The sequence below is a fragment of the Pseudonaja textilis genome, chromosome 3, assembly GCF_049901715.1.
Source record: "Pseudonaja textilis isolate UNSWEBS1 chromosome 3, rPseTex1.2, whole genome shotgun sequence".
Taxonomy (NCBI): Eukaryota; Metazoa; Chordata; class Lepidosauria; order Squamata; family Elapidae; genus Pseudonaja; species Pseudonaja textilis.
This window is the reverse complement of record NC_141992.1, coordinates 196,631,646-196,654,650: the sequence shown is the minus strand read 5'-3', so window position 1 is coordinate 196,654,650 and position 23,005 is coordinate 196,631,646. Positions and strand designations below refer to the sequence as shown.

Sequence of the window (23,005 nt, the reverse complement as noted above, 5' to 3'; positions counted from 1 at the left end):
TCCGGAGACCTGCTGGAAGCCAGAAACAGGCCCATTTCCAGCCATCCGGAATTTCCGGGAGGGCCATTTTTCACCTCCCCAGAGTCCGGAGGCTTCCCTCAGGCATCTGGGAGGGTGAAAACTGCCTCTCCCGGGCTCTGGAGGCCTGCTGGAAGCCAGAAACAGGCCCATTTCCAGCCATCCGGAATTTCCGGGAGGGCCGTTTTTCACCTCCCCAGAGTCCGGAGGCTTCCCTCAGGCATCTGGGACGGTGAAAACTGCCTTTCCTGGGCTCTGGAGGCCTGCTGGAAGCCAGAAACAGGCCCATTTCCAGACATGCAGAACTTCCGTGAGGGCCATTTTTTGTGCTCCTAGAGCCTCCACATGCACTTACCTGCATCTAAAGTCCATTGGGGAAGCCAGATTCACTTAACAACATGAGACTCACTGAACAACTGCAGTGATTCACTTAACACCTGTGTAAAGAAATTGACATAAACTTGGAGCATTCTTGCTTAACAATGGAAATTTGGGATTCAATTGTGGTCCTACGTCAAGAACTACCTATAGGAGTTTTTTTGGCGTGCGTGTGTGTGTGTGACTTTTTTTAAGTTGAATTAGGGATTTGAAACTGTATTTTTCTATTGCTCAATCCAATGACTCCCCTTCCTCTCCCCGCCTCACGCCTATTGATGGACGACTTTATTTGGGGTGGGTCATGTTGCTGGAGAAAGGTGTAAGCCGTGTTTTAATTCCTTTCCGGATCAATCCTTATTGTTTAAATATTGAGCGGGCGGTGTGAGCCGAGAGAATGTTAACTAGGCGCAGAGAACAAACGTTTTTTTATTAAAGGGTCAAGGGAAGAACAGAAATTGGGCTTGTTGTACAAGGCCTAATGAAACGTTTTTCCATCCAAACCAGGGGTGTCAAACTCGAGGCCAGTGGGCTCAGATCCATCCCATGGGGTGCTTAGATCTGGCCCACAGGGCCACCCTGGAAACAAGCAAAGGACTGGCCCGCGGTGCCTCTGCCAGTGAAAACGGACCTCGTGGCCCTCCCAGTTTTCAGCCACGATGACCTCCTGCAGCCCTCTGCCAGCGTAAACGGGGCCTCCATCTTTGCTGGCAGACAGCTAGCAAAACGAACTAAACTTAAAACAAAAGGAGAAATTTTAATCTGAGCATGCAAGAAGGGGCAGGAAAGGAGAAAGGGAAAGAGGAAAGAAAGAGAAAGAAGGGAAGGTGGGAAGAGAGCAAGGAAGGAAAGAAGGATTGATTGTGTGTGGCCCCAAACAATTTTTAGGAAGGGAGGGATGGAGGGAGAAAGAAAATATTCTAATACATTACTACTAGTATGTTTATTAAGAAGATACATTCAAATATTAAGAATTGAACACCCTTCCCCCTTCCTTCCCTCCCTCCCCTTCCTTCCTTCCTTCCTTCCTTCCTTCCTTCCTTCCTTCCTTCCTTCCTTTCTTTCTTTCTTTCTTTCTTTCTTTCTTTCTTTCTTTCTTTCTTTCTTTCTTTCTTTCTTTCTTTCTTTCTTTCTTTCTTTCTTTCTTTCTTTCTTTCTTTCTTTCTCACATTGTTTTGCTCATTTCCAATAATCTAAATCAGTGGTTCCCAACCTTTTTTTCGCCCCGCACCCCTAAAGAAATTTCACTCGAACCTCGCACCCCCTGAAATTTAGACTTTAGGAACTACTGAACGTGTTAGATATATGGTAGGATTGAATCTTTTCAGCTATGTATGTGACAGCCACTAAACAATGATACTTAACTCTAAAATGAAAACAAAGTTAATCCATTGCATAATAAATAAAAATGCCAAAATATAGCCAATATCCTATTATTTACCTGGACTTTTCTTGCACCCACCTGGAATATCGTCTCGCACCCCAGGTTGGGAACCCCAATCTAAATTATTGAGATCATAAAGAGAGAGAGGAGGGGTCTGAGGGAAGTTCTGTCTTAACACTTGGCCATTACAGGTGCTACCCGACATGAGTGACGTTGAGCTGACTATCCCCCCCAGCCCCCCACCACAGTCAAACACAACCCTGATGTGGCCCTCTATGAAATTGAAGTTTGAGACCCCCTGATCTAAACGAAGCAAATATAAAACTCCTTTGCAAGCATTTTTGGGGAATTAGATTTTAGGTGTAGTAGAAGCCAGAGGTGAAAATGATGTGCCTTAAGGAAGTGACTTCTGGATCAAAATTCACATTCGTGGCTTTGGTGTCCCACTCTGGCCTACCTTGAAGGGGTGACACTAAGAAAGGGCAGGGATTGAGAGTGTGAAATAGAATGTTTTTTGTAGGAGCGGCAGAGCCTGGAGGTGATGGAGTCAAGAGAGGATTTAGCCTAGAATTGTTACGTTTCCACAAGAAGTCTTAAGTGCAACCTGTCTTGAATTCCAGTAATACAGGTAGTCTTCGACTTACAACAGTTCATTTAGTGACCATTCAAAGTTACAATGGCACTGAAAAAAGCAGCTTATGAGCCTTTTTCACACTTAACGACCCTTGTAGCATCCCCCATGGTCATGCGATCTGTAGTCGGATGCTGGGCAACTGTCTCACATTTATGACGGTGGCAGTGTTCTGGGGTCATGTGATCTGCTTTCATGACCTTTTGACGAGCGAAGTCAAATGGGGAGACCACATTCGTTATTCACTTAACAACTTGCAGCGATTCAGTTATGTGTCGGGGAAAAAGTCATAGAATGGGGCTGAACTCCACTTAGCAAATGTCTCACTTAGCAATGGAAATTTTGGGCTCAATTCTGCTGGTATATCGAGGACTAGCTGTACTTATTGGGGACCAGTTTAGCGGGTGGCCATTAGCGGACTATATTCTCGCGTAGAGGCATGAACAATAAATGAGTTGAATTGTAACTTAAGGAGTAGTGCTGTAGTGACTTCTAGTCCTGACTTAGCCACGAAAGGCAGCTGGGTGACTTTGGGCCGGTCCCTCCCTCTCTCTCAGCGCAATCGTCCCCACAGGGCTGTTGTTCTGTGCAAAATTGAAAGAAGAAGGAGCATTAGATACACTCGCCATCTTTAGTTACTTGTAATGTGACAAAAGTGAGATATAACTTTAATAAGGAAATCAACGGGTGGCCTGGACGCTTTGGCTAGTTCTCCCAAAAGTGCTTTCTCAACACTTTTTGTTTCGTTTCTCATCCGAGAAGCTGAATCAGAATCAGAGTAGAGCTGGAAGGGACTTTGGAGGTCTTCTAGTCCAGCCCCCTGCTCAAACAGGAGATCTACACCATTTCAGACAAGCGGCTGTCTAATCTCTTCTTAAAAGCCTCCAGTGATGAGGCACCCACAACTTCTGCAGGCAAACTGTTCCACTGGTTACTTGTCCTCACTGTTATGAAGTTTCTCCTTAATTCCAGGTTGTTTCTTTCTTTGATTGGTTTCCATCCACTGCTTCTTGTCTCGCCTTCTGGTGCTTTGGAAAATAAATTGACCCCCCTCCTCTTTGTGGCAGCTCCTCAAAGACCGGAAGACTCCTAGCATGTCCCACCCCTGTCTTTTAGTCATGCACTTTGGGATGAACACCCTTCGAATAGGTCGGGAGTACGAACGGATTTTACAGAAAAAAAATTGCAGACTGTAGGAACCACTAGCACAACTCTGGTGACGCTGAAGACATGGACAAACCTCCAAGGGGCCTCAACGACCCTCTGAAAAAGGATGCAAATGACCAGCTTTGTCTGCAAGGAGTATCAATCCTTTTGTTCTCCACTACCCAGTCAGAACTGAAGAAGCTTCTTGGATGAGAAGTGAAATGTCTTCAAAGGAAAAACAAGAAAGCCCAGTTGCCTCTTGAAAAAAGCATCTTTCGGACAACCATGACCTGGATGATGGAGAATCTTCCTAAACATTTGGCTTTGCCTAGTTTTAGCCGCTAAGCCTCAAGGCCAACGAACATGCCTTTTCGGTTTTTCTTTTAGCGAGAGGAAAAACGTAGATGGATATTGCAGCTTTGCTGACGCCACCGATGGTTGCATTTAATAAAATGCTGTGCGTGGCTCTTTTCAGTTCCTTCTCTCTTTCTCTACCCCGCTTTTTTTTATTACATTTCTCTGCCTTGAAACCGGACCCTGCAATCTCAGATCAATTCGATTTGTAAAGGCTTTTATTTTATTTTTTATTCAACTGAAATGCAGGTTGGTAACTTTCGGTAATCTTTCCCTAAGATTTAACCCTCCGTCTCCTTGGCGAGCCGGAATGAGGAAGGGCTGGCTTGGAAAACCCAGAAATCGCCAGGGAGAAAAATTTTTTTTGAACGGGGACAATACGAGAAATAATCTGGTTGGCAGCGGGTCAAAATCTTTGCCCTCTGTTCTGTTATAACAGCCTCACTAAAATAATAAAAAATAAAAATACCCTCCTTCCTCGGTCGAGAGGCTGAGTATATGCATCTTCCCGATTGGCCCAGGCTTCCAAAGATCCATTGTAGCTTTCAAAACACGGCCAGGTCTACAACTCTGCAAAGTTGTGGCTTGCTGCATTGCAGGCGCCCGATCTGCTGTGAGTCTGCTTTCTTGGAGCGGAGATTTCCATCTGCACACACAAAACAGATACCAGGAAGCGCCAGTGAAACAGAGTTGCTAGGCCCTAGGCAGGAAGAGGGATCCGGTCCATTAAATTGCATCAAGAACAACAACTGTTAAAACTAACTTTCTGGGTGTGTTTAAATAAAACGACTAACTCACTCTCCGTGACCCCTGGTTTTCTCTGTGATGTGGTACGTGGCCAGTGGAACGTGAGTAGCCTTTGTTATATGGACAAGTCATCTTGGCCAATGTTCTCGTCTCTTTTATGCTATCGATAATCTTCCTTCCTCCCTTCTCTCCCTCCCTCCCTCCTGTAATTTTATACGCCCCTGTGTGGGCGCATGCACCTATATGTGGTTAAAAAATGTATGCATATATGGAATTAAAAACAAAAGCAAGTAAAGAGATATATTTTTAAAAAAACCTCCATTCTATAAGGCCACAAGGCTTCGCTTCCATGAGCTACTTTGGGTTAATATGTGACAGAGTCACTTATTATAGAAGGAAAAAGGATTCCCTGGAGGAAGGGGAAGCATCTCAGAAGAGTAAGACACAACTTAGCTGTGATACAAATCAGAACAGAGCCAGAAGGGACCTTGGAGGTCTTCTAGTCCAGCCCCCTGCTCTGGCAGGAGACAAGCGGGCTGTCCAGTCTCTTCTTGAAAATCTCCAGTGATGGAGCATCTACACCTTCTGAAGCAAAGCTGTCCAACCAGTTTATTGTCCTCACTATTAGGACATTTCTCATTAATTCCAGGTTGCTTCTCTCCTTGGTTAGTTTCCATCCATTGATTCTTGTTCTGCCCTTTGGTGCTTTGGAAACAGCTTGATGACCTCTTCTTTGTGTCAGCCCCTTCAGTGCTGGAAGACGGCTGTCATGTCCCCTCTGGTCCTTTTTTTTCTCTAGACTCTCCATACCCAATTCCTGCAACGGTTCTTCATATGTTTTAGCCCCCAGGCCTTTAATCAGAGGTGGAATTCAGCCGGTTCTGACCAGTTCTGGAGAACCGGTAGCAGAAATTTTGAGTAGTTTGGAGAACCAGCAAATGCCAGCCCTGACTGGCCCCACCAACCCCATTTATTCTCTGCCTCCCGAATCCCAGCTGATCGGCTGGGGCTTCTTTGGTTGCCCTGCACAGGAGAATGGAGCTGGAAAGCAGGTTAGTGGGGTGTGGAAGGAAGCTTCTGGTGCTAATATGTCTTCCAAAGCTGACAAAGAGCAATTAAGATGATTAAAAGGAGTGATGGGATTTTTTTAAAAAAAAATTACTACTGGTTCTGTGGACGTGGCTTGATGGGCATGGCAGGGGAAGGGTACTGCAAAATTTCCATTCCCTCCCCACTCTTGGAGGAAGGTTACTGTAAAATCTCCCTTCCCAACTCACTCTTGAGGAAGGATACTGCAAAATCCTATTCCACGCCGCCACATTCTTGAGCGCGGGAAGTTGGGAGTGGGGAATTCGTGGAGCGTATGTGGTTAGACATAATAGCATTCTTGTTTAGAGTCAAGGTCATGTTGTTCCTGCACCTGGCTGAGGAGTAGTAGAAGAGACGTCTCAATTTGGGACGGATGGTTGATTGGAGCATGGGATGGGATGATGGGGGTTGCAGGGGGTGGATTTGTAATGTTTCACTTATTGGAGGGAAATCTGGAACTTTCGGATTCAGGATTTCCCAGATGTGCAAGTTTACTCCTCTAATAAAAGGGAACTTTGAGAACATGTCTGGTTCGGGGTTTTCTGGAACGCTGACGCTTTCCTCTGCACTTTTTCCAAAGTCTCAACATCTTTTTTTCATGTTTTTAACTTCTGATACGATGTTTTTATAACGTGGTTACAATAGTCCTGTGGTCTTACCGGGGCGTGATGAAGTGTTAGTACCACTTTAGAATGCCCCGGTTAGACCCCACTTGAAATATTGCCTTGCAGTTTGGGTTGCACCAATCTAAAAAGAGGTTAAGTGCAGAGAAGGGCAGCAAAGACGATGAAGGGCCTGGAGCAGAGGTGTTACTACCAGTTGGATGAGAGTGCATTTTGCGTATGTACAGCATTTGCAAAAAAAAACCCCATCAGCTGTTCCGCCTGGATAGCTGGCAAGCGCTGTGCGCGGGTGTTCGGCATTTAAAAATCCTCTTCTTTCCTGCTTTTTCAACCTCAGCTGTGCCGCGCAAAGCAGCCGAGATTGAAAGAAGCAGGTAATCAAGGACAGCCAAGAGTCCGGGTGGTCAAACAGATGAGCAAAAGGTTATCGCAGTGAACTGGTTCGGTGTCTGCTGCTTTTCAGAGCTACCGGTTCTATAGAACCAGGCCGAACTGGTAGCATCTCACCCCTGGGCTGGAGGCTAAAGCGTGGACAATGGTTGCAGGAACTGGGTATGTCTAGTCTAATGAAAAGAAGGACTAGGGGAGACATGACAACAGTCTTCCAATCTCTCAGGGGCTGCCCCAAAGAAGGGGGAGTCAAGCTATTCTCTCCAAGCACCTGAAGGCAGGACAAGAAACTACGGATGGAAACTAATCAAGGAGAGAAGCAACTTAGAACTAAGGAGAAGTTGCCCGACAGTTTAATCAGTGGAATGACCTTCCTGCAGAGGTTTCTCCCCCGACCCGCATGTTTTATTTACTTTATTTGTATAACATTTTAAAATTCCATTACAATCAAACTCTGCTGTCTGGGTACAATTGTTTCGGGCAATCGTAATCAACGTGTTTACAATAGCATTCATCACAATAACAATACTATAACAATAATATTTAGCTTGTCTATTTTAACACATTTCCATTTTAACATTTATCCTTTTTATGTCACTTCTGTTTTTATTGTCTAACCTTGATAAAGTAAGTCCCATGTCAAAGAGTATTCAGTTTTCTTCTTAATCCTTAATAGTGATAGTCTATCCATTTCTGCACATGCTACTATTTTCTTAATTACACTCTCATCTGTCATGATCTTGTCACACTTCCATTGTTGAACAAGTACAATTCTAGCTGCAGTTAATACATGTAAAATCGAGTATAGTCGCTTTAATCATATTTTTCTGGCAGAATGCCGAATAAAAATATTTATTTCCTGCAGAAGTTATGCATGCTCCAACAATGGACATTTTTTTAAAAAAACGAGGCTGAATAACCAATTGTCTGAAATGATACAGGGTTTCCTGCTTGAGCAGGGGATTGACTAGAAGATCTCCAAGGTCCCATTCCAAATCTGTTCTGTATGTGTGAGAGAGGGTGAAGATAACAGAACGACCGATGCTATTTGACACAAGTGGCAGTCCAAACTCTTCTTGAAAACCTGCGTTGTTGCAGTATTCACAACTTCTGTCGTCAAGCTGTTCCACTAGTTAATTATCAGGAAATTGGTCCACAATTCCAGGTTGCTTCTCTCCTTGATTAGTTTCCATCTATTGTTTCTTGTCCTGCCTTCTGGTCCTTTGGAATATAAGTTGACCTCTTTGTTTTTGTGGTAGACCTTCAAAGAGATGGAGATCATTAGGGAGATGGGTTTCTCCTTCATAGTTTCCACAGGACATATGGTAGATACAGACAATAAAGTCATCCTGCATTTTTGAGCCCTGACAATGACAAGTTTGGGGTGTCCATTGTTCAGTATTTCTAGAGAAGCGACTTTATAGTTTTATTTCATACCTACGAAATGGGTGGCCCTATAAATCAAATCAATACATCGTTAAACGGTGACCGTTTATGAAGCGACTCTGGAAAAGCAGGATTTCTCATTCAAGGAAGGCTGCGTTCTCATTGACTCTCACAACAGCTAAATTAACTTTTAAATTGATTTTTTTTGTTTTTTAGAAAAAAAAAAAGGAGATTGAGTAACTTCTAACTTGGAAATTTGCCAGCTGATTTAGAATGCAGCTCTCACTTGGGAAGCTCAATGTTATAGTTCCCTATATTGCTTTTGGATAATCGGTGCAGGTTTTTTAAAAAGAGATTGGACAGCCATCTGTCAGAAATGGTATATAAGGTTTCCTTCCTGAGCAGGGGTTGGACTAGAGTAGGGGTCGCCAACCTTTTGGACCTCAGGGACCACCAAAGTCATAATTTTAAATCCTGAGGACCAGAGACCTTGGAAAATCCCCCACCCTGTTTTCCTACCGATCGATCATTCTTGATTTGGGATCGCAGGATACACATCTCCAGCTCTGTTCTCAGAGGGGGAAGGAAGGAGAGAGAGAGAGACTTTTGGCTTCATGCAAGGAAAACAGCAGAAGCAGCAGAAGTCTTTCTTTCTCTCCCCCAAATCCTGTCAGAAACGAATCTTTCTGAGACTTGTCATGCCGGAGCAGCCTCTTGGAGCAGGATGCCTTGCAGGGTCCCAAAGACTCATTTCTGGCGGAGTTTGCGGGAGAGAAAAAAAGACTTTTTCTGCTTTCCTTGCATGCAGCCAGAAGCAGAAGAAGAAAGAAGCGGAAAGAAGCAGCCCGATGGCTAGGCCAGGTGCATGAGGTGCACGGGGCAAGTTTCCCCCTCCGTCCTTTCCCCCTCCCCTCACTACCGCGTGTTGTTCACAATGCAAACAACGCAAGCCTTATGTTCTCATGGGCCATGTGGGCGGTGCAGCCTTTTGTTTCTGTGCAGCCTGGATTAATTGCTTTGGGGGTGACATTTCTCTGCGGACCACCAAAATTTTCTCACGGCCCACCAGTTGGTGACCACTGGACTACAGGACCTCCAAGGTCCCTTCCAACTCGGTTATTGCATTCTATGTTTCAATTATTCTCTCTACTACAAGTGATACTCAACTTACAACAGTTAATTCAACGTTACAACAGTTCATTTAGTGACGGTTTTAAATTACAAGGGCATTGAAAAAAGTGACATGACTGCGTTTCACACTTATGACCATGGCAGTATCTCCCTGGATCAAAATTCAAATGCCTGGCAACTGACTCATATTTATGACGGTGGCAGTGTCCCAGGGGTCATGTGATCCCCCTTTTGTAGCCTTCTGACAAGCAAAGTCAACGGGTAAGCCAGATTCACTTAACAACTGGGTTACCAGCTTATCAACTGCAGTGATCCACTTAACGGTTGTGGCAAGAAAGGTCATGAAATGAGACAAAACTCACTCAGCACCTGTTTTCAATGGAAATTTGGGGTTCAGTTGTGGTCGTATGTGGGGGATGATCTGTATGCCCCCCCCCACATAAAATTTTCATTGGTCAAGAATTTTACATGTATAATGTTATGTATAATTTTCACAGGAAAAGAACGTTAAACAGAATTTTTGTAAAAGATGACAAAAAAAAAAAAAAAAAACCAAAAGAAAAAGAAAAAGAAAAGGATATAAAAAGATTTTTAAAAAAATAAAGTCAGGAAAGAGAAGGAAAAATAAAGCTGTCTAAAGAAGCTGTTTTTTTTTTTTTTTTTTTTGGAGCACTTGGTAAGCTCGATGACTACCGTTTCCACCCTCCTAAATGTTATTTATTTATCTAATTTCTATGGCATAATATTTCAGTTTCCTTGATTCCCGCATAAACAACCTTTTTAAAAAAATCTTTAAATCGGTTTATGTGCCTTTAAATGCAGGGATGGGTAGACTCTGCTTCAGTTCAGCTTCAATTTCCAAAGGTTTTTATGGATTCATCAAAACAAGAATAGCCCAGAGGTGCTTTGAGGTTCATTTATGTGAAAAGGCAATAGAAAATTCATCATACAATAGAGTCCCAACATGTCTGAATCACTCTTTAAATACATCTTTATTATGAAGAAAAACATACTGTTTGTCTTGTAACATTGCCGAAAGGAAGGAAGGAAAGAAAACGAAGGAAGAAAGGAAGGAAGGAAAAAAGAAAGGAAGGAAAGAAAGATGGAAGGAAGGGAAAAAGGAAGGAAGGAAGGAAAAATGGATGGAAGGAAAGAGATGGAAGGAAAGAAGAAGGAAAAGAAAGAAAATTATGGGAGGGAGGAAAGGAAGAACGATGGAAGGAAGGAAAAAGGAAGCAAGGAATGAAGGTAGGAAAGAAAGAAGGAAAGGAAGGAAGGAAAGGAAAAAAGGAAGAAAATAAAAAGGAAGGGAAAAGAAGGGGGGAAAAGGAAGGAAAAAAGGAAGGACGGAAAGAAAAGAAGGAAGGAAGAAGGATTGAAAAAAGGTGGAAGGAAGGAAGAAAAACAAAAGAAAAGGAAAGAAAGAAAGAAAGAAAGAAAGAAAGAAAGAAAGAAAGAAAGAAAGAAAGAAAGAAAGAAAGAAAGAAAGGTCTCTCCTGAAATGAAATAGGTATGGGGGCCATAACATTTTCAGAAACGAAGACATTTAGAAATAATACACAATCAAATTTAGAAAGGCCTTCATGATTATGTAGCAGATGGTGGCCATGTTTTAAACATGACATTCTCCTGAAATGTGAAAATCAGGTTATCCAAAGGGCTGCAGTTTGATTGCTGCAGAGCACACGGAAAGGGCTCACCGCCATCCTGACCAGAACTGGAGCAAATGGCACAAAGAAACTATGAAGTCTGCGGGAAGGCTGGTGAGGTTGCCTGTCTAGATGGCCTCCGGTGCTTGCAAATACTAAGGCAGTCCTTGAGTTAAGGCTGCAATTGAGCTCAACATTTCTAAGCAAGACATTTGTCAAGTGAGTTTTTGCAACCTTTCTTACCGTGATTGTTAGGTGAATGACTGCGGTTAAGTTTGTAACACGGTTTCGTGGTGCTGATGCTGTACAATACTTGACTTTCTGGCTGACATGCGTGGACAAATTAAATCCTCATATAATGTTGTGTCAAAAGCTTGTTGACTTTTCAACAGATGTTTAACAGTTCAGTTTTTGGATTTTGGTCGTCAATCAAACGCCCCCTGAGTATGTCTACTTCACCGTTTCTTCTCCGCCAGGGTGCTCAAGGTGTTTAACGAAGTCTACTGTTGACAACTTTAAACAACAAGCTGTGTTGTGTTCTCATGGTCCAGTTATTTTGACAGTCTGACGTTCTGCTTTTTGAAGAGTATCGTTTTTATGAAGAATTTTAATCACAGTGGTAAAAACAAATGCAAACTGAACATTGACAAGAGAATGGGAAGGAGGGATAAAAGTTACAGGAAATAAGAAAGAAGAGAAAGAAAAGGACTATTGTAAAGAAACAAAATAATCGATAAACTATTTTAATCAGAACAAATATAAGCATATTTAATAACTCTTCTCTGTCTATAAGATTAAGTATCACATATCCTATTATCAATATCAAAATCTGTAAATTATCAAATTTTTAATCCTGCTGTCCACAGAAAATCCATAAAGGCTTGCCAGATGTATTTGTAAAAAGTCTTATTTTAACCTTGATCAAATAAACCGGCTCCATTGTGGTTGTGATGTGAGGATTACCTGTAGTATCTTTCCGACAAATAGCAAAGGTGAAAAAAAATCATCAGAGGCTAAAACAGGCATCCCGGGTGGTCTGAGAAGATCCCTTGGATCTCTTAAGTTGGAAGAAGGATACACAAGATGAAAGGCTGGCAAATGAAATTATCCAGGATATGGAAATGTCCAACCAGACAAAAGATGAACCTCCTCTCTTACCACATTGGAGCTCAGGACCACACTTTCAGTACAGTCAAGAAAAGGACACTACTCAACATGACATCTGAACTCTGCTAAGTTTGAAGGTCACTGCTACCATAGGTGGTGAGTCCTAAAGGGGCTTTTCCAAGAGGAAACTTAATTTGTTGGAAGTCTGTAGAGATTCTCAGCTCACCAGGTCATGGTTGTCCCAAAGGTGTTTTGTTTCCAAGAGACAACTGGACTTTCTTGTTTTTTCTTTGAAGATGTTTTGCTTTCCCATCCAAGAAGCTTCTTCAGCTCTGACTGGATGGTAGGGAATGGAAGGATTTATATTCCTTGACTTTGTTGGATTCCACCTCCCAAAAAAACGTTTTTGCTTCTCATCCAGGAAGCTTCTTCAGAAGAACTGGAGAAGAGAAGAAGCTTCTTGAATGACAAGCGAACCATTTTCAAGGGGAAAAAGAAAGTCCAATTGTCTTTTGGAAGGGTAGCTTTGGGACAACGATGACTTGGATAATTGAGAATATCTATATGTGGTGTGGATCCCCAAGTCAGAAGGTTACAAAAGAAGACTGGGCAGATGCTTTTTCAGGAGGCAACTGGACACCCTTAGAATAGTGTGGGAGTAGGAACGGATTTCCAGAGGGGGAAAAAATAGAAGATTTCGGGAACCAGGAGCACCATTCAGGTGACCCTGAGGACCCAGGCAGACCTCCAAGTGGCCTCAACGACTTCCTGAAAGGATGCAAATGACCAGCTGCCTGCAAGCAGGGGTGGGATTCTACAGGTTCTCACCTATTCGCTAGAACTGGTTGTTACCTTTCTAAGCAGTTCGGAGAACCGGTTGTTAGAAGAAATCTCCTTTTGTTTTTTCCACCCTTCTTGCATTCTTGGTAGTATGCCTAGACTTTCTTTCTCCAAAGGAGTTTTTTTTTTCCTTTGCTGGTACTTTCTTAAAGGGGAAGGGTTATTTTAAGCTTCTTACACTGCTGTTGGGAGGAAATACTCTCTTGTTGGAGTTAGCACTTTGAAGAAATAATTGAATAATGAAGCAGAGCTGCCAGGAAGAAGTATTTAATGACAAGGAATCAAGATGAGTGACATTCAGCACTCATCAGCTTCTTGACAAGCTAGAAAGATTGACATTCAAACGTGAGTTTACATACCCTTTCTGAGTTTTGGTCTAAAACTGCTGACCATTCAAAGTTACAGTGGCACTGAAAAAAGTGACTTATGACCATTTTTCACACTTATGAATGTTGCAAGCAACCCCACTATCAGGCCAGGTGAGGAGAAGCACCCCTTGATGTGAGTGACGTCGAGTTGGCCACGCCCACCCAGTCACATGATCAGCAAGCCACGGCCACCAACTAAGCCACACCCACAGAACCGGTTGTTTAAAAAAAATGAATCCCACCTCTACTTGCAAGGAGTATCAATCCTTCCATTCCCCACCTTTCATTCAGAGCTGAAGAAGCTTTTTGGATGGGAAGCGAAATGTCTTCAAAGAAAAAAAGAAAAAGCACCTTTGGGACAACCAGGACCTGGGTGACTGAGAATCTTTACAGGCTGTGGCCAGGTGCACATTTGCAATCACATCTAAACTTTCTTCATAATACTGTAGATGCCAGAACTTTCTTTGAGACCTGATAAATTTATTCTATTGGCAAATGCAGTCCCGTCTGACGTTCAGGCATAATTTACTGCGAGCCACTGTTTCTAAACCTTTGATCATTTTCACAATTGGGTTTATGGTGTGTCTGTACAACAGGCATGAATTATTATGGCGATCGTACCTGACAGCCGCTGTTATCAATCTTCATTTGATCAATTAGATGTTCCACTTATGCTAATGTGAACAGTTGTGATTAATCCCAATGTAGTTTTGTTCAAACAAAACGGGAAAAACTTCAGTGAGATGCCTATAATTCAGGTTTCCCCTTTCAGAGCGTCAGCGCATGTGGAAGGGAAGGAAGTAGATCGAGGTTATGCAATGTTTCTTCAGATCTTCGACCATGTTGGAGGGCGGATCCACTTTCCTACGTGATATTGGAAAGAATTTTACACAACAACTAATATTGGTGAAAAATCTCAGCCACCGCGAAAAATTATTCCGCGCCTAGAACGGACTGAGGCTAGCAAGCATAATATGGACTGGGCTGGACTGGAATAGACTAGATTAGATTAATAAGGAATGGAATGGAATGGAATAGGATGAAGGGAAGGGAGAATGGAATGGAATGGAATAGAATAGAATAGAATAGAATAGAATAGAATAGAATAGAATAGGAATAGGAATAGGAATAGGAAATAGAACAGCACAGAACAGAGCAATGAACAATAAAGGATTGATGGAATGGAATATGGAATGGAAAATGGAAGAAATAGAGTAGAGTAGAACAGCACAGAACAGAATAGAATAGAATTCTTTATTGGTCAAGTGTAATTAGATACACAAGGAATTTGTCTCCAGTGCATAAGCTCTCAGTGTACATACAAGCAGCAAATGATTTCAGTGAAATCAGGTTTCTTGTTATTTTTTTCTCTTCCTCCGTTGTATGTTTCAGGTAGGAAATAATTTCAGGTTTTACCTTTTTCTTAATCTACCTTTTGTTTTGTTTTTTAATCGAACACAATTTGCAAAACAATTTCATATGCTGTTCATTGTCTCAAAGTGACAGGCATTGATGCCTCCTGCTGGATCCATGGCAAAATTACAGCTTTACCTTCTTTTTTTTTTTTAAGTGGGTGGAGTGAACCAATAATTTATAACTAGAATATTATTTTTTAAAAATAGCATCTGAAGAGCTTTGTGGTATCTAGTGGTGAACGCATCAGGCTAGAGATCAGGAGACAGTTGTAGTCCTTCCTAGAGCATGAAAGCTGGCTGGGTGACTTTGGGCCCATGACCAGGAGACGGTGAGTTCTAATCCTGCCTTAGGCACAAAAGCCATGTCGGTGACTTTGGGTCAATCACCAGGAGACGGTGAAATGTAGTTCCACTTTAGGCATAAAAACCAGCTGGGTGACTCTGGGCCAATGACCAGGAGACGGTGAGTTCTAATCCTGCCTTAGGCACAAAAGCCATGTCGGTGACTTTGGGCCAATCATCAGGAGATGGTGAGTTCTAGTTCTATTTTAGCCATGAAAGCTGGCTGGGTGATCTTGGGTCGGTAACATTCTCTCAGCCCAAGGTTACTGTCCTTGCGAAAACAGGATTTGAAGGTGTTTAGATATGTTCATCGCCTTGAGTTCTTTGTAAAATAAAGATGGGTTGCAAATAAGTAAATAAACTCCATTTAATACTGTCAGCGTATAAGGATTCATGAACTGGAATAGTCATGGTGTTGTGGCCCGCTGGTGTCTGATGGAGCTGGCAGCAGAGCCATCTGGGAAGGAACCTGGGCCAGTCTTGAAGGCTGAGGAGGGCTCGGACGAGGGCTCTGCATCGGAGGCAGAGATGGGGTCAGGGCAGGCTGGCAGTCATCAGCTGCCTTTGGGCTCAGACAGCAGTGAGGCAGGGGAGCTTCAGCAACGGGTTCCCAGCCTGTGGATGCGCAGGGCTACCAGAAGACCAGAACAATTGAGAAAGCAGGATTGACTTAGGAGTAAGGCCACACCTCAGAGATGAACGGGATGTGAGTTTTTGCAGGAAGCAATTCTGGTCGATTCAAGCTTTCAAAAGTTCTGTTTGACTCTATATCAAGTTTGGCTTTGCCCTGGGTTTGGCAATTAGTTATCTGGCAGCATCCCAAGTGTGATAAGGTGGGTGTTTATAAACATTCGCCTGAAAGACTGTTTGTGAAGCCTTGCAGGCTGGGAATGGACGTAATTCACAGCTGTGGAAATAAAAGAGGTTTTGCCGGAACTAAGATTGTGTACGATGCTTTCTAAGGAAGCCTAGGTCAGAACACATGGCAACAAGTCAGCCAGTGGGGACTGTTTGGTGACTGAGACACAGGATTTGTTGTGCGAGTCATGGGAGACAGTTTGGAGCCTGGGCGTGCCTTAGCTTAACTGTTCTGTGCATAAAAGACTTTATTTTGTCTTTGCTTGAGAGTTCTAGTGCTTCTTCTTGTACTTGCTACTGATGCTTCTCTCTACCATTGGAAGAGCTGCATGGGTATTGTATACATGTATCATGTTATATATTATTGTATATAAAGACATTTCTTCTATATAACAAATCCTGCTGAATTATTTGTTTGTGTGCTGGCTGGATCTCTACATACTCTGACAAATACTTAGCATGTTTATAGTTAATTCAAATCTGCAGCCTGTCATTCGTGTGGGCTTAAAGTGAGTACAATGAGCTGATAAAACGCTCCATTGGGTGTTCCCACTTTTAGCAGGGTTAATTAGAAGTGAAAAAAATGAAATTGCAATTAAAAAGGAAGTTTGCAGCCTTCCAAACATTTGACCACATATTCACATCTGAAGGGTGTCTGATGCTTAAGTCCCATCTCCTTCCTTCCATCCATCCTTTCATCTCATTCCCATCTCCTCCCTCTGTCCCTCCATCCATCTCCCTGCTTCCCCCTCCCTCCCTTTCCCTTCCTTCTCATTCTCCTTCCTTCCTTCCTTCCTTCCTTCCTTCCTTCCTTCCTTCCTTCCTTCCTTCCTTCCTTCCTTCCCTCCCTCCTCCCTCCCTCCCTCCCTCTCTCCCTCTCCTTCCTTCTCAGTCCCATCTCCTTCCTTCCTTCTATCCATCCTTTCATCTCATTCCCAACTCCTCCCTCTCTTGATCTCCCCTCCCTCCCCTTTCCTCCCTCCTGCCCTTCCTTCTTCTCCTCCTTCCTTCCTTCCTTCCTTCCTTTTTCTTCCTTCCCTCCCTCCTCCTCTCCTTCCTTTTCAGTCCCATCTCCTTCCTTCCTTCCATCCATCCTTTTATCTCATTCCCAGCTCCTTCTCCATCCCTCCTTCCTCCCCTCCTCCTTCCTTCCCCCCCTTCCCTTCCCTTCCTTCATCTCATTCTCCTCCCTCCCTCCCTCCTTCTTCCCTCCCTCCTCCTTCATTCTCCCTCCTCCTCCCTCCTCCTCCTCCTCCTCCTCTCTCCCTCCCTCCCCTTTCTTCTTCTCATTCCCCTCCCTCCTTCCGAAAAGCTGTGATATTGCTTTCCCCTGCCAGCAGAACACTTTGCAATTCTGCATTTCCTTCCTTCCTTTCTCCTTCTTGAATATCCAATGCATTTCCTAGCTGTAAATACACAGGAAGTGGCCTTCAACCAGGTCAAGGTAGGGCCTGTCTCGCTCGACTGTTGCTTATTCTACTTCACTGTTGCTCAGAAAAAAAAAAAAAACCTCCGGCAGAGACGTAATAAATCATCATCCATTCAGCCCTTTGAGGGAGGGATGAAGGGAGAGGGAGAGGGAGAGGGAGAGAGAGAGAGAGAGAGAGAGAGAGAGAGAGAGAGAGAGAGAGAGAAACAGACAAAACAGGGCCGGGAATTGAATTGCACTGTCTCCTGCATTTTTCTTTACATGTTTGATAGCCATTTAATTATAAAAAGTTGTGCCAGGCAGAGAGGTTCTCATGCATTATGTTTTAACCGTTGACTTGGATGAAAGATAACTTTGCTTTTACCTATTGTTTTTCCGACAGAGAAAAGAATCTCAGTGTAATTCTTGTTACGAGTATAATGCTGTCCTTGCTGTTAGATGACAGTCAAAGGTTTGGCACAGGACAATATGATACATGCAGTACAGCGCACTGACACATGTGCAGATTTGTATATTGGGGAACAAACCAATCACTTTACAATTGCATGGCACGACCTAGGAGAACAAACCCACCAGGACAAGATTCAGCAGTCCACCTGCGTTTAAAAGACAAAGGCTATTCTTTTGAAGAGAGCCAAGTCCACATTTTGGACAGAGGGGACCTCTAGTTTGAAAGAAGGGTCAAAGAAGCCCTCCCTCAAAAGAGGGGGAGGGATACGGCATCATCTATCGCCACAGTCCTTTTAATTGTCCCAAGAAGGCTCCACACCCCTTTGCACCACTTGGGTAACCCTGAGGACTCAGATAAACCTCCAAGTGGCCTCAGCGAGTCTCTAAAAGGATGCAAATGACCAGCTGCCTGCAAGGACTATCAAGCCTTCCATTCCCCATCATCCAGTCGGAGCTGAAGAAGCTTCTCAGATGAGAAGTGAAATGTCTTCAAAGAAAAACCAGAAAGTCCAGTTGCCTCATGGAAAAAAAAAACACCTTTGGGACAACCATGACCTGGATGACGGAGAATCTCCATAGACTATGGGTGGTTCTAGACTTACGACCACAGCTGATTCCTAAATTTCTGTCGCTAAGCGAGACAGTTGTTCAGTGTGGTTTGCCCGATTTTATGACATTTCTTTGCCACAGTTTTCAGTGGATCAGTGAATGGTTAAGTTAGCCCCCCGGTTGGGACTTAGTTAGTCTTCCACATTGACTTTGGTCATGAGAAGGTCGCAAAAGGGAATCACGTGACCCCGGGACACTGCAACCATCATAAATATGAGCCGGTTGCCAAGCAACCTAACTGTGATCATGTGACCGCAGGGATACAGTGACAAGTGTCAGATTTGGAAGCCATATTGAAAGCAGATGCTCTCACGCTGCCACATTTTGACCTGGGAAAGTGGGAGGGTGGAAGGAAGTTTTTGGCGGTATGTGTAGCTAGACAAAATAACATTCTTTTTGTAGTTCAAGGTCACGCTGGTGTGCGCATATGTGAGGGGAAGTCTTCAGTTGGGGCGTGTGATGTGATGATGGCTGGCAGGGGTTTGGATTTGAAGTTTTGATTATTACAAGGAAGCCCGGAATTGTCAGATTCAGGATTCCTCCAGTTGTGCCAGTTACTATCCAAATAAAAAAGAACTTTAGAGCGATGTCTGTCTCTGTTGCGGTTATCCGGCAGCAGGTGCGGACGGATGAGGAGAGCGAGGACTCAGATGAGGGGCCAGGACCATTAGGGAGTGGACTGCTGCCTTCAGAGATTGTGGGGGCTGGCAGCAGCGATGAGGAGGTTCCCGAGGAGCCTGTGTTAAGTGCGCATACACACAGGGCTGCTCGCAGGAAAGAGCAGCTGCAGCAGCATGGGCGACTCGGGAGTAAGGCTGCAAGGTAACGGCCCCTCCTTCAAGAAGATAAAAGCCAGCTGTGAATCGGACATTCTTTGCAGGAAGCAAAAACATTTTGAAACACCAGCCTCGTGGACATTGCAGTATCTTAGTTGATATTTGAAGATTCTTGGGTTGTAAAATATCGATAGGTAACCTTATCTGTTATTCTTGGCAGCCTCACACAGTTTTGGCAAGGCTTGTGCTTATCCAAGTTAATTAGTTTGCAGCAGCCTTTTAACCGGGGATTCGTAAGTATCATTAAAAAGTTTCTGTTCCCTTTGATTCGTGTTCATTTTATTGGACAAGGGTTTGGGTCAGAACAGTCTCGGAGTTATTGTTTGGAGTGGAGGTTTGCTGGAATGCTGACAAACAGGCTTACAGTAAGTCTGACTAAACGTTTGTTAAGTCCCTTTTTTCAGTGTCGGCGTAACGTCAGACGTTCGCTAAACGAACGGATGTAAGACAAGGACAACCTAAACGTTTGCCAATGAAATACTGATACAGAGGCAAGAGGATTGTGAATGTCCAATTTGTGTAGCAGTTGTGGTGAAGTAACCTGGAAGGTTGCCTGCAGGTTCTTCCCCTTGTTCATTATTTCGATCACTGCTTGTCCTTTTTATCAGCCTAAAAAAAATATAATAAACCGCTCGTACATTTTTGGAATAATTTGAACTTTTTCGGAAGGTTATTCCAAGTCATCTGAAGGCAATCAGAAAGGTACAATAAATAGAATTTGCCTGCAGTTATAGCTGCGGGAATGAGGTTCCTCCTATCCTTTAAATGGTGTTTTTTCGATGTCTTTAAAAAAATAAAACATCCAACAGTGTTCGGCCTCTTCATTAATTCAACCCCTCAGCCATGTTCAGAAAACAGGATATATATATAAAAAAACCCCACAAAAATATACATGCCAACGAATAACGGATCGAGCCAGCAAGTCCTCGGCTCATTTGAGGTGCCTTGTTTTCCTTTAAATATTTAGCAAATGTATTTCTCGGTTTAGTGGAGGAATCCATCACCGAATTCTCTCTCTCTTGTGTACAGAGGCTGCACCACTGGGCAGCGAGAATGAATAAGACATGAGGACAATATTTGAAATGGCACAACGTTCAGGTAACATGAGGAGCACAATGTACTGGCCCCTTGCCCTGGGTTTCGCTGACACCCCTTCCAAACCATCTTGGCTTAATATAGACAGTCCTTGACGTATGACCATAGTTGAGTTTCAGACTTCTGTTGCTAAGTGAATTTTAAGACCATTCTTGCCACCTTTGCTAAGGAAATGTGGGCAAGAATGCAACCAAGCTCAGAGAGCATCAAGGACCCCACATAACCTCTTCCTCATCCTCTTCCTTTTCTCCACAAACCTTATTCACGTCTAGCCCTGATGATTATACCTAGTTTGGTAATGAAATATCTGCACGAAAACAGCCGAGCTCAGAGAACACCGAGGATACCACAGTCATCTTCCTCTTCCTCCTCCTCTCCCTTCCTCCCTCTCCCCTCTTTTTATCAACAAACCGTACTCACTTCTAGCACTGATAATGCTACCTAGTTTGGTAACGAAACGTCTTCATGAAAAGAACCAAGCTCAGAGAGCACTAAGGACCCTAAAATCCTCCTCCTCCTCCTCCTCCTCCTCCTCCTCCTCCTCCTCCTCCTCCAACCTCCCTCCCCTCTGGTCCTGATTGATGTAACCTAGTTTAGCAATGAAACATCTTCACAAAAACAATCAAGCTCAGATAGTACCAAGTTCTGCTCCTCCCCTTCCTCCTTCTCATCATCTTCCTCATTCTCGCAAACTTCACTCCCTTCTAGCACTGATGATGTTCTCTATTTGGGTCATGAAACGTCTTCCAAAAAAACACAGTGAAGCTCAGAGAGCACCAAAGACCCCACTATCATCCTCCTCCTCCTCCTCCTCCTCCTCCTCCTCCTCCTCCTTTCCCTTCTAGCACTGATGATGTTCCCTACTCGGGTCATGAAATGTCTTCAAGAAAACAGCCAAGCTCAGAGAGCACCAAGGACCCCACTATCCTCCTCCTCCTCCTCCTCCTCCTCCTCCTTTCCCTTCTAGCACTGATGATGTTCCCTACTCGGGTCATGAAATGTCTTCAAGAAAACAGCCAAGCTCAGAGAGCACCAAGGACCCCACTATCCTCCTCCTCCTCCTCCTCCTCCTCCTTTCCCTTCTAGCACTGATGATGTTCCCTACTCGGGTCATGAAATGTCTTCAAGAAAACAGCCAAGCTCAGAGAGCACCAAGGACCCCACATTTCAACCCTGAGCTACAAAGATCCCCTTCTGTTGGCTGAACATACCCATCTCTGGTGTACGTGTGAATGGACTCTATTCAAGAAGCTAGGCCTCCATCTTCTCCTCCTGGGAACTCCTCCCCCCCCCACATAACACGTTACTGTAATGTGGGGAGGGGGATCTCCTCTGCCTTGAAGTCACAAGTGATGATTTCACCCCTTTAATCAGAGTCTGAGTGGGTGGCAGAACAGGTGTTCCTGAAGGACCCATTTTCCTTGACAGCCATGTGTGTTTGTGGAGTGGTGACTCACTGGAGCAGCCTACACAATTGTGAAGTCAAGTAAGGAAGGGATTAATGAAGAGGGAGCTTAATTACGACAAGATCCAGGTCACTTCTCACGTATCTCCTCCCCAGCTCCCTCCTCCTTTGATCCCTCGTAGTGTTGTGTAGTCTTGCTCAGCGCAGACAGAGGAGATGTTTTCCTGAGTAGCTTTGAAAGTTCTCTCTAGATCCTCTGCCACCTTCTGGTGCCCTAAGTCACCTCCCTTCAACTTTCTGGGAACTGAAGAACAGAATAAAAGAGTTGGAAAGGACCGTGGAGGTCTTCTAGTCCAACCCTCTGCTCGAGCAGGAGACATTTCAGACAACTGGTTGTCCAGTCTCTTCTTAAAAACCTCCAGTGGTGAAGCACCCACATCTTCTGAAGACAAGCTGTTCCACCGGTTGATTGTCCTGTCCGTTAGTTAATTCCAGCTGGGTTGTCTCCTTGATTAGTTCAATGAATCAATGAATCAATCAGAATAGATCTGGAAGGGAACTCGGAGGTCTTCTAGTCCAACCCCCTGCTCAAGCAGGAGGCCCTATTCCATTTCAGATAGTTGTCCAAATCTCTTGAAAAATTCCAATGTTGGAGCACCCACAACTTCTGTTGGCAAGTTGTTCCACTGGTTAATTGTCCTCACTGTTAGGAAGTTTCTCCTCAATTCCAAGTTGCTTCTCTCTTTGATTAGTTTCCATCTGTTGCTTCTTGTCCTTCCTTCCTTCCTTCCTTCCTTCCTTCCTTCCTTCCTTCCTTCCTTCCTTTCTTCCTTCCTTCCATCCATCCATCCACCCATCCATCCATCCATCAGAATAGAGCTAGAAGGGACCTTGGAGATCTTCTAGTCCAGCCTCTGCTCAAGCAGGAGAACCTATACCATTCCAGACAAGTGACTGCACAGTCATTTCTTAAAAACCTCCAGGGATGAAGCATCCACAACTTCTGGAGGCCAGCTGTTCCACTGGTTAATTGTTTTCACTATCGGGGAATTTCTCCTTAATTCCAGGTTGCTTCTCTCCTTGATTAGTTTCCATCCGTTGCTTCTTGTCCTGCCTTCTGGTGCTTTGGAGAATAAGTAGACACCCCCTTCTTTTTGTGGTAGCCCCATAGATGTCAGGTGCATCATTCATAGCCTTCACTCTATCTCCTGAATTTCTGAACCAAATGAAATATAGGTAATCCTCAAATTATGACCACAATGGAGCCCAACATTTATGTTGCTAAGCAAGATAGTTGTTCAGTGAGTATTGCCCCATTTGACCTTTCT

At 43.9% G+C, this 23,005-nt stretch overlaps 1 protein-coding gene across 4 annotated transcripts in view; it reads left to right on the top strand.

Moving 5' to 3' along the window:
• TSNARE1 (t-SNARE domain containing 1) overlaps positions 1 to 23,005 on the top strand; it is a 271,228-nt gene that overhangs the window by 5,046 nt on the left and 243,177 nt on the right. For 2 of the 4 annotated variants that reach the window (XM_087931805.1, XM_087931807.1), the window contains exon 2: positions 20,207 to 20,275. The exons of the other annotated variants lie outside the window; for them this stretch is intronic. The gene's annotated coding sequence lies outside the window, so the exon portion shown is untranslated. The remainder of the gene's footprint in view (positions 1 to 20,206; positions 20,276 to 23,005) is intronic. 4 annotated transcript variants of the gene reach the window in all.